This window comes from Sinohyriopsis cumingii, chromosome 13, assembly GCF_028554795.1.
Source record: "Sinohyriopsis cumingii isolate HCF-2022 chromosome 13, ASM2855479v2, whole genome shotgun sequence".
Taxonomy (NCBI): domain Eukaryota; kingdom Metazoa; phylum Mollusca; class Bivalvia; order Unionida; family Unionidae; genus Sinohyriopsis; species Sinohyriopsis cumingii.
The window spans coordinates 23,483,323-23,494,080 of NC_142973.1; the positions used below are offsets into that span (position 1 = coordinate 23,483,323).

At 38.9% G+C, this 10,758-nt stretch overlaps 1 long non-coding RNA gene across 1 annotated transcript; it reads right to left on the minus strand.

The window, feature by feature from the left end:
* Positions 1-3,127: 3,127 nt before the first annotated feature.
* LOC149785053 (uncharacterized) lies at positions 3,128-5,697 on the minus strand. Its single transcript, XR_016413481.1, has 4 exons — positions 5,473-5,697; positions 4,450-4,537; positions 3,964-4,038; positions 3,128-3,451 (listed from the first exon to the last, which is right to left on the minus strand). It is a non-coding gene; the product is annotated as an uncharacterized LOC149785053 (long non-coding RNA).
* Between the last annotated feature and the right edge of the window lie 5,061 nt (positions 5,698-10,758).

Genomic DNA, 10,758 nt, shown 5'->3' on the forward strand with positions numbered 1-10,758 from the left:
TGGATAGTCTATTGAAGTGATTTATAAAAAAATTAAAAATAGTGATGGGTAGCATAAAAAAGTGAGTGAGTGTTTCTTTTAGGTCCGCGCGTTGTTGTTGTTTCTTCGGTTATGATCTAGGTAAGATCAATTTTATGTTTTAAGGGGATGTTTTCCATCACGTCCGCGCTTTCAGTATAAATTGAAACTCGCTCGGCAGTCTAGCTACCCTTGTTGATTGATCAACACAAGAATGAATAGTAACAGAATAAGCAAACTTCTTGAACTCCAGATACATCTGGAATATGTCAGGCGCCTGGTAAATGAACTGGCTGCGGAGGCTATAATAGAAGAAGAAAGAATAAAGAAGGAAGAGGAGGAGAGAAGACAGAGGGAAGAGGAGGAAAAGAAAAGAGAAGAGATGATGTCGTTCAATATTCCCGAGACAGAGGATTGGGGTGCTGAAGCGAATCATCCTCCCTCTTCGCTCCCCAGAAGAAAGGTGAAAGGAGACTGGGGAAGAAGATGCGTGTACGGCGCCAGGCCAGGAAGGTGCAATCATTAGATAGTTGCATCTGGAGTTCAAAAAAACAGCCCTTTTCAGGGCTACCCAATACTCTAGAAAAGAAATAACTATTAATTTGCCAATGTGTAGGTAGAGTAGTGTGAATATAAACACTAACTCTTTTTAAAAAAAATGTGAGGGTATGTGTTTGTGTGTTTGTGTTTGTAAGAGCTCAGGTATGTTTGTGTGAATAGTAGATTATGGGTTTCTTAGCGTATGTGAAGAGTATAGTTAGAGTTGTATTATATGAAATGAGAAAGTAGGGGGATGTTTTCCTTCACGTCCGCGCGTTGTTGTTTTTGGTTATGATCTAGGTAAGATCAATTTTATGTTTTTAGGGGGATGTTTTCCATCACGTCCGCGCTTTCAGTATAAGAACCCACCACGTTCGTCGTTGGAACCATTCTACGGAAGAACCCAAGAAAATGAGTATTGAACTATTTAATGAGCTAAAGGATAGTTGGTACTGGACGACAGATGCAGCCTATGTGGTGGAAAGGCTAGAGAAGGAGTGGATACATGAAGTTACTAAGGACTTTGTCAAAAGTCAAGTGACGAGTCTAAAACTTGCCAGGGATCTGATTGTGGACATGATTGAAGAGGAAGTTAAAAAGTTAAGAGGCTTCATAAAACTTGACTATGTGAAAGTAGGTAAACTGAAAGAGGCCCTTGATTATGCTATTGAAGTGAGGTGTTTTTTAAAAGATATTTTGGAGTGGACAGAGTGGTCCTATGTGAAATGGGGTTTAAACCAAATGATGAAAGCAGAGGAGATGATGAGGAAAGTGATGAGAGAACAAGTCAAGATAATAAAAGAAAAGTGGTCAAAGGAAAGAAAAGAAGAAGAAAATAGAAAAAAAAGGATGAATTGGAAAAACTGAACACAAACTGGATGAAAATCCAAGAGAAGTTCCGGGCCATGGGCCACCCGGACTGGCTGCCGGAAAAAGAAAAGAAGAAGAAAGGAATGATGGACAAAATAAGAGGATGGTGGAAAAAGTTAACAAGTTAAAAGAAGAAGAAAAAACCCAAAAGCCCTTTTCAGGGCCAGCCATATTTCTCGAAAAGAGATAGCCTTTCCATTGCCTACCCCTTTTTTTAATTTTTTAATTTTTTTTTAAAAAAAAATATAAAAAAAAATCCCATGTTCAATTTCCCTTGACGCTATAAAGGCCCACTTTAGTGAAAGCCCTTGACGCTATAAAGGCCCACCCTGTTTAATTTCCTTTGACGCTAAACTGCCCCACGATTTTTTCTTTCTCCATGTTAATTTCCCTTGACGGTAATCTGACCCACGATTTTTCTCCATGTTAAATTTCCCTTGACGGTAATCTTGCCCAGGGGTGTTTTTAATGCTAATTCCCATTGACCGTAAAGTGCCCCCCTTCACTACTTACTAGTCTATGGATGAGAAGAGTTTACATAGAAAGACAAGGATGTCTCAAGAGGGTACTTGTGTATGGACCTGCAGTTAGAAGGAGTTTAAGAAGAAGAAGAAGATGTGACAGATGTCATCTATGTTAATATTAATATTAACATAAACCAAAGGCCCTTTTCAGGGCCAGCCATATTTCTCGAAAAGAGAATGACTTTCAATTGCCTACCCCTTTTTTTAAAAAAAATTTTATTTTTTTTTTAAAAAAAAAAAAAATCCCATGTTCAATTTCCCTTGTCGCTCAACAGTCCCACGATTTTTCTCCATGTTAATTTCCCTTGTCGCCAGATTGTCCCACGATTTTTCTCCATGTTAATTTTCCATTGTCGCCAGATTGTCCCAGGGGTCTCTGTAATGCTAATTCCCATTGTCGCTAGGGTATCCCACTTAACTACTCTCTTCTTCTTGCTGCTGTAGGAGAAAAGCTTGTTCCGCTTCTTTTTGTCGTTCTATAAATTTCTCCAATTCTTCTTTCTGTCTCTGTCTAAAATTCTCCACTTGCGGTAATGAAGAAGGTAACGAAGGTTCCGGAACAAATTCTTGCGAGGAGAGAAAATCCACAAAATTCCAATTCACCTCTTCTGAAAGTAAGTCCGGGTTCCCTTGGGCGGTCTCCCCTGTTGGTGCACCCCAATGGATCGTTTTCTGAGTTTCCGTCATGTTGAATCACTGTCGCATAGATTGACAAGAAGAAGACCAATGCGGTGCCCTTTATGTTAATGAATACATTAACATAAACCCAAAGGCCCTTTTCAGGGCCACGCATATTTCTCGAAAAGAGAATGACTTTTCAATTGCCTACCCCTTTTTTAAATTTAAATTTAAATTTAAAAAAAATTTTTAAAAAAAAATCCCATATTCAATTCCCCTTGTCCCTAGACAAGCCCAAACTCTATTCCCCCATGTTAAATTCCCCTTGTACGTAGAGTGACCCACGATTTATTGCCATGTTAAATTCCCCTTGTACGTAGAGTGACCCACGATTTTTCGCCATGTTAAATTTCCATTGTACGTAGAGTGACCCAGGGTGTTTTTTAATGCTAATTCCCATTGTACGTAGGGTGACCCCATTCACTACGTATATATATGTGTGTGTGTGTGTGTGTGTGTGTGTGATACTAGTATTAATATACCATGCAACAACTATGTTGTAATTCATGCTTTATTTTTCACTCTACAATTTCAATATAAATCTTATTTATGACAGCGGCTGATTTTGGTCCCAGGTTCACTGTGACTGTATATCCTTATGAAGGTGTTTAGCTCCCATTTCCTCGGCACGATGACTCGTGTAGTAATGCCGACATGCACACCTACTGTTAAGATTTGGATGATCATGAATCAATTTCACGAACGCATGTCGAGCTTTAACTCGTCTACGTTGTTTGTGATGTCAGTTTCCGCATTGATCATGGGTTGTGATTTACGTTTTAATTTTTCCAGAGGATGTGGGGCTTCGCCCTTTTCTTTATCTGAAATGCAAGTAAACACTGGTTTAAAAGTCTATAAGAATGAAAAATACGGTTTAGGTAAGAGCTGTATACCCCGACATAAATACAAACGATGTTTGAGATACAAACTTTATCATCAGCGAACAAGCAAACATAACTCCTCCCCACCATGGATATTATGGCCGCTGTGTACATAGACGATACGTATGAGTCGCTCCTTCTGTCCATATCTTTGTATGTCTGTCTGTATGTATGTCGATACATCGTCTATAACCGTTTGTCTTTTTATGAGTACCCACATCAGTGATAACACGCTCTACCATCACTGACACTTCAAATTTTTTTCATCCTTCCGTCCACTATTTCTCCTTTGAAGCCATTTACTTGTTGATACGCATATATCCAAACATGCTCAGAAAAAATATTAATGGCTACGTTATGTCCATTTAGAGAAAGAAACACATGCTTTGCAGGTCCGTCATTAACAGAACCTGCGGAAAAGTAGTAAAGAGAGGAAAACATTGGCAACTCACCTTGACGTGATGCCCAATAGCATTTCCTCCTCAGAAAGACTGCTTTCATTATGATAACCGCCAGAGCTGAGCAACCTGTAAAACAAATCAAATATTTATTCATATTGCTTTTATTTGATTCTAGTATATTCTCGTATATTTTAAGTTTTGTTAAAGGAACTGAAACATTGACTGGCCTTCTTAAGGTAACTCTAATCGATATTCTCGTACCTGTCATTTCTATTTCTGTCACTGTGTACACACTAGGCAGGGTCTCTTTAAATCGTGTACTGTCTTTGCTATCAGTAATAATACCTATTTTGTTACTTTTGTAACATTTACTCTAAAGTTTTTAAGGCCGGTTTTAAAAACTGGTCTTTAGCTAAAGCGGGGTGGGTAGTATCATGGACGCCCGCACATACCCCAGCACACACACACACACACACACACATGCCAACATTCAGTTCTGTATCATTTACTTAAACACGGGCACAACATACAACGTACCTAGAACCACTATCACGATTCGAGTTGCTGTTTTCAGTCGTATTTCTGGTTGTTTCTCTGGCAGATTTGGATGTGGTTTGTACATTACCTGTAAATAATGATTGAGACGATGTAGCTAAATCGATTCTCAGTTGTACAATATCAAATACTACTATATCCATTCAATCGTTCACATAGTATTAGCATATTCGGAGGTTTGTACACTATCAAATACTACTATATCCGTTCGATCGTTCACATAGTATTAGCATATTCAGAGGTTTGCACACTATCAAATACTGCTATATCCGTTCAATCGTTCACATAGTATTAGCATATTCAGAGGTTTGTACACTATCAAATACTACTATATCCGTTCAATCGTTCACATAGTATTAGCATATTCAGAGGTTTGCATACTATCAAATACTACTATATCCATTCAATCGTTCACATAGTTTTAGCATATTCGGAGGTTTGTACACTATCAAATACTACTAGATTCATTCAATCATTTACAAAGTATTAGCATATTCCGAGGTTTGTACACAATAAATACTAATATATTCATTAAATCACTCACACGGAGATATGATGATGAAAAAGCATGTTATTTTTTATGTACATTTACTTGTGTTCGGGGGGCCCCTAGTGGCCGAGTGGTCTAAAGCGCTCTCCGTTACGGATCACTGCCATCTCACCTCTGTCTGCGTGGGTTCGAGTCTAGGATTCGACCAATATGGGTATGTGAGAAAGCTTGCCAGTAGCTTCTCGTGGGTCGGTGGTTCTTCCCGGGGTTTTCCCGGGTTCTTCCTCCACCATTAATACTGGCCGCCATATATAGCCTATCATGTGCTGAAAAATGGCGTTAAACCCTACAAAAACAACAACAACTACTTTCTGTGTTCTTTATTCCTCTCCAGTTTACTATAAAATCAAGAAGTTGTGATTATCAATATTCCTGAAAGACTTTAAATGTATCATCTCTCTTTTAAACGCTGGCATGACAATTAAATTTCCAATATATTAATGATTTTTGCTTACCTGGAGAAATTGTAAAAGGAAATGTTAGCGTGGTCTTTGGCGTTGGCGTTGATATTGGCATTGCGGGCATATCTTGTGGGTTTGCAGAACCGTTTATTACAACCTAGCTGAGTCTGTTAAGACCATTTATGTTCTTGTTGATACTTTTCCATCTGATTTCATACAAAGACAGGAACTGATTTCAGCCGATAAAGCCAGAAATCTATCCGTAATACAGACATCTGATTAAGGTGTCAGCTCTTAGGTTGATGTTCACGCTGAGTACATTATAGTATATCCATGTATTTTGGACGTATGCCTTCAAACAAGCACAACAGAAACTATGCATTGTAACTAATTATAATGTTAGTAGTGCATTGATTACATTCAGGTAATTACTAATAGGCAAAAATAGTTATTCAGCTAACACAAGAACAAAAATGTATATTTATTAGCTTCTAAAATTTGACGAAAAAGTTGACAAAAATATATATATATATATATATATATATATATATATATATATATATATATATATATACTTCTGAAATGGCCCCTTGAACATGTACATGTAAAATTGTGTGTTGCTTACCTGTAAGAACAGTGATCGCTAATGTTTGAATACAATAACTGGGGTGTCGGGACCTTGTGCATGTGCTCACCTTTACATTTCTAAGCGTTGTTTAAAAGTAGATTTTTACATGCTTGAGAAGTGGTCAATTTTAAATAACATTTAGTATCGAGACAAGAAAAAGATAAAAGTGCTTTTGTTCTAATGTTAGTTTATTAAATAGTTACACCAACTATCAATTACCACAATGTAATACAGGTTTTACTAATAGTTTAAATAACTACATTGTGTAGTTTTTGTTGTGCTCATTTGGAGTCATATGGCCAATATACATTGTGTAATGACCAAAGTGTGAACGTGGACTTTCAAGTGTTCAAAAAGGTGGATGGTAATAAAGTAACAGTGCTCAGGAAAGGCACTCGTCCACTCGTCCTGACCGGGTACAAATTGCTAGGCCGAGTGAAACTTTACTATGTGCTCGTCACTGGCCAACATAAGTGCAGAATAGTACTTCGAGAATAAATCTGAAAGCATTTACATCTCCCATATCTAAGTCATTAATATGAGGGATACTGATAACGGATTCAAAAGGAAACTTACGAACCTAGCATGCTAATAATGTATTCTGGACTGATCCCATCTGAACTAAATCTATGCTCGGCTGATCCCAGCATAAGAGTGTATTCTGGGTTGATCCCAGATTTGTGGAATAGAGCTAGGGTGATCCCAGCATGAAGAAATATTCTTTTTTCCGGTTTAAAACTGTAAAAGGAATGTATTTAACGGGCATGACCTTTACGCTGTTAGTATAAGAAAAGAAAAGTTTGATGCAGAGACTTTAAATGCATTGTCTGTACCTTTGAAAAGCCAGAGAAGTCAAACTCTACATTCATTGTCTGTACCTTTGAAAAACCAGAGAAGTGACTTATCACAGGGTACTCTATATGATCATGCAATGTTACGTAAAATTATATAATTTGGCTCTTTGAAATCTGCTGCCAATGCCAACCAATAGGAATAGTTCTGCTCATGCCCCCCCCCCCCCGTGATCCTTCAACAAGCCCCATGAAGAAAGCAAGGAAGAGGCTAAAAATAGTTTCTTGCATAATTCCCCGTCTGCCTCTCAGTTTCAAGGTACATGTACAACATCCCTGCCCAAGTGTCAGCCACTGACTAAGCCTTATAATTTGACATTACATCATCTTACCACACCATCAATTCATCCTTTAATGATCATTATCAGACAAACCCCATTGCAAAACTGGCAATATGTACCTAAAATAATTCAAGATCATCAAGTTGTGCATAAACTAAAATTTAATAAATTGTCATTATATTTTATAACATACTATTTTCATGGATTTGAACCATTTTAGTATCAAACTTTCATTATGTACCTGTAGTTCTTTATCAAAAGCGTATGCAGTGTAGTGGATATGTGTACTAGGCTGACTATAATGCGAACAGCGACGATTAACTCTTGCAACTCACTCGTCCCAGAGACGAGTGCTTGAGAATTTTTTTTTCCTGAGTCCTGCAATAGTATTTAATTACAGACACAAATTCAAGGAAAATGCAGCAAACCTTATTCCAAGTAGTTGTTACAGTAAATCCTAATATTTTATTATTTTAGTGTCAATCTAATTTTCTTAAATATTCAGGGTACAACATTATAGCTGTTTATTAACTGGTAACACAAATAATTTACACCAATAACCCTCTCGCGTTAACTATTTGCAAGTTTGATTTGTATTACGCGCGAATAGTTTAGTAATGCAAGGAAATATACTCAGTTTGGTAACGAGTTGTTTTCGGTGGTATATTCCTCTTGATCAATCATTAAACTCCAATGCGACAATTACATACCCAAGCGACAATTTCTTTGGTGTTTTACAGTATGTTAACACAAGCAAGTTACTTAGTACCAGTGGCGTCACTCGGGTTGGTGTCACCCAGTGCGGTAGCTCATGGTGTCATCCCCATGGTCCTCCTTCCGTAACAGACCATACAGAATCCTTAGTAATGTCATTTTGGTGTCACCCCATCTGATGGTGTCACCCGGTGCAGTCCGCACCCGCCGCATCCCCCTAGCGACGCCACTGCTGTGCCTGCTAGTCATGTATTTAACTATGATCGGTTATCCGCTTATGAAATCCGACTAGACCGAGCAGTGTGTGCTCTGTAAAATTTGCAATTTTTCATTTTGGTTTCACCCTTCTGAGATGGTGTCACCCGGTGCGGTCCGCACCCCCCGCACCCCCCTAGCGACGCCACTGCTTAGTACCAAGGACACACCGCGGTAGCCGACCCAAACGAGAGTCCGATTTATGAACATATATAACGTAACTTACACGCATTCGAAGCTTAAGTATGGCCCGGTGTAACCTGGCAGACACGGTTCTGTGCATGTCTCGTCTACGATAGAAATATTGATTTATGTTAAAATACATTCGAGATATAACGCTTCTTAATATACTCCTAATCTGAATTTATTAAATGGATCGCAAGAATAGTGCTTCATCTTTGCGATTTGTTTTTTATGATTGATGTCACTCTCCAGTGATGGATTTGATTTTCCTAAGTTTGTTTTTAGTTTTCATTGCACATATTTTGCCAAGTATAAACGCGCCAATTCATGTAATATCTGAAGTCACTATATGCAGGGCCGTAGAGAGCGATCACTGGCCCTAGGGTAAGAAACACCCAGGCCTCTCTTAGTACATGTCCAAACAAAACATTTCTTTTATAAAAGTAAAAGGTGTTCTTCGACCCGGGCCCCCTTATGGGCCCGAGCCCCGGGGATATAACCCCGGTTGCCCCCCCCCCTTTTTATCGGTCTTGATTATATGGAATCTTGCATTCAGAAACTGGTGACTCAGGAACAGCTTAGCTGCTTTAGCTGTCCCTTCAACCGCATGAATTCCAATAACTAAGTTTAACTCCGTACTCACACTGCTTTATACCAAGACTTATATATACATACTTGCATGGCTAATATGAAGAACGATCTTCCAGCCTCAGTCTGATCCATTTCAGTTAAAGCAGATGTCAAAATGGGGATTTCAAACAATGTTAGATCTGCGTCATTTCGTGTTGCTATAGAAACGCTTGTTTTGTTAGCACGAGAAAAGCATCATTTTAAAGTACTCTTACATACGAACAATTTCATGCTAAGGGGACATCCAATTTAGTACGTACGCAAAAAACTGGCAAAACTTGACCCCTGCCCCCTCCCTGTACACATGCGTACTTCTTTACCCCCCACCTGCGTATGTACGCCTGACGCGCCCCCCCCCCCCCCCAATTCTAACGAACGGCCAATATTTAATCCACGCAGAAACGATCAAAGATTAATAATATTAACGTGTTTAATAAAACAGATAGACCACCGACGTAGAATGTCTGGCAGCATCAAAGAAATAAGCTGCGTAACTTTAAAAAGTTTGTCTAGTGTCCACTAAAGTTCAAATGCCGACTGAACCCAATCGAACGGGTTACGTATTAGACAAATTATTATCGAGATTTCACCCCCACCCCCGTTTCCTATGCGTACGTACATTATCAGTAGACCCATCTGGCAATGGAACTGCAGAGGAATCTTTAAAAACCTATCAGAACTGCAGAACAAACCAGACGTAATCTGCCCACAGGAAACCCTCATAACACCAGAACACAAACGTCTGCCCAAACTACAAGGCTATACCCAGGGATTCTTTAAAAACAGACCCAAGGGGCAGAAAGGGGGTGGACTAGCAATTTTTTGATAGATACACTAATCTACTATGAAATAATGGAAGTACCCCCTAACCTAAACATCAATAATAGCATCGAAATAATGTCAGTAATGATAAATATAGGAACCACAAACATTCAAATAATAAATGCATACGACCCAGGGGGTACCTTCTGCCCTACCAACCTAATCTCACTAAAGGCAATCACTAATAACAACAACAACAATCTAATGATATGTGGCGACTTCAACGCACACAGTGAATTATGGGGAGATAAAAAGAAAGATCAAAAATCTGGTCATCTTAAATGACGGTTCGAACACTAGATTAAACCCTGAGGATGGCCGCAAACACTAATTTCTTAAATATAATTACTATTCACGGGCCAGATGTATGTGTTGTTTTTTAATTTGCCTTGAGGGCCGGACAGAACACGTTCGCGGGTCGGATCCGGCCCGGGGGCCACGGGTTATGCACCGCTGATATAGGAGATGAAAGTCATACATTCGTAATGTATAATTATAAAATACTAACCAGGTAAGAAACACATAGGTTTTTCAGAGAATGCATTGCTGCGCAAAATCTGTCTACACTCGCAACGTGTAACTCCATCACATATCTTGATGCTTTTTTTAAGGAATCGTACCATACGAGTCTGCGTCCATTTCATAACCAGCTTTATAGTCGCAGTAACACATGTCGTCTGTTGTATCATATCATTGCTTCCAGCGTATTTTGTGCTCAGATTTATCGCACGTCTGTCTGATGAAATGGCATTCACTTTTCTTGTTGCTGCGACTTTCTTCCGGATCAAATCTGTCATCTGGACACGGAACGCACTTCAATGTTGGTGACGGTTCAGCGTGATCTAGGGTGACAAAGAAGCCTGAGGACAAATATCAGACATGTAAATGCTCTGTCTGAATAAGGAGTTTACTACAAATACTGACAAATTTAATTTAATGAATCTATTTATCTAAGACTGAGTAGGGAAACGTGGAA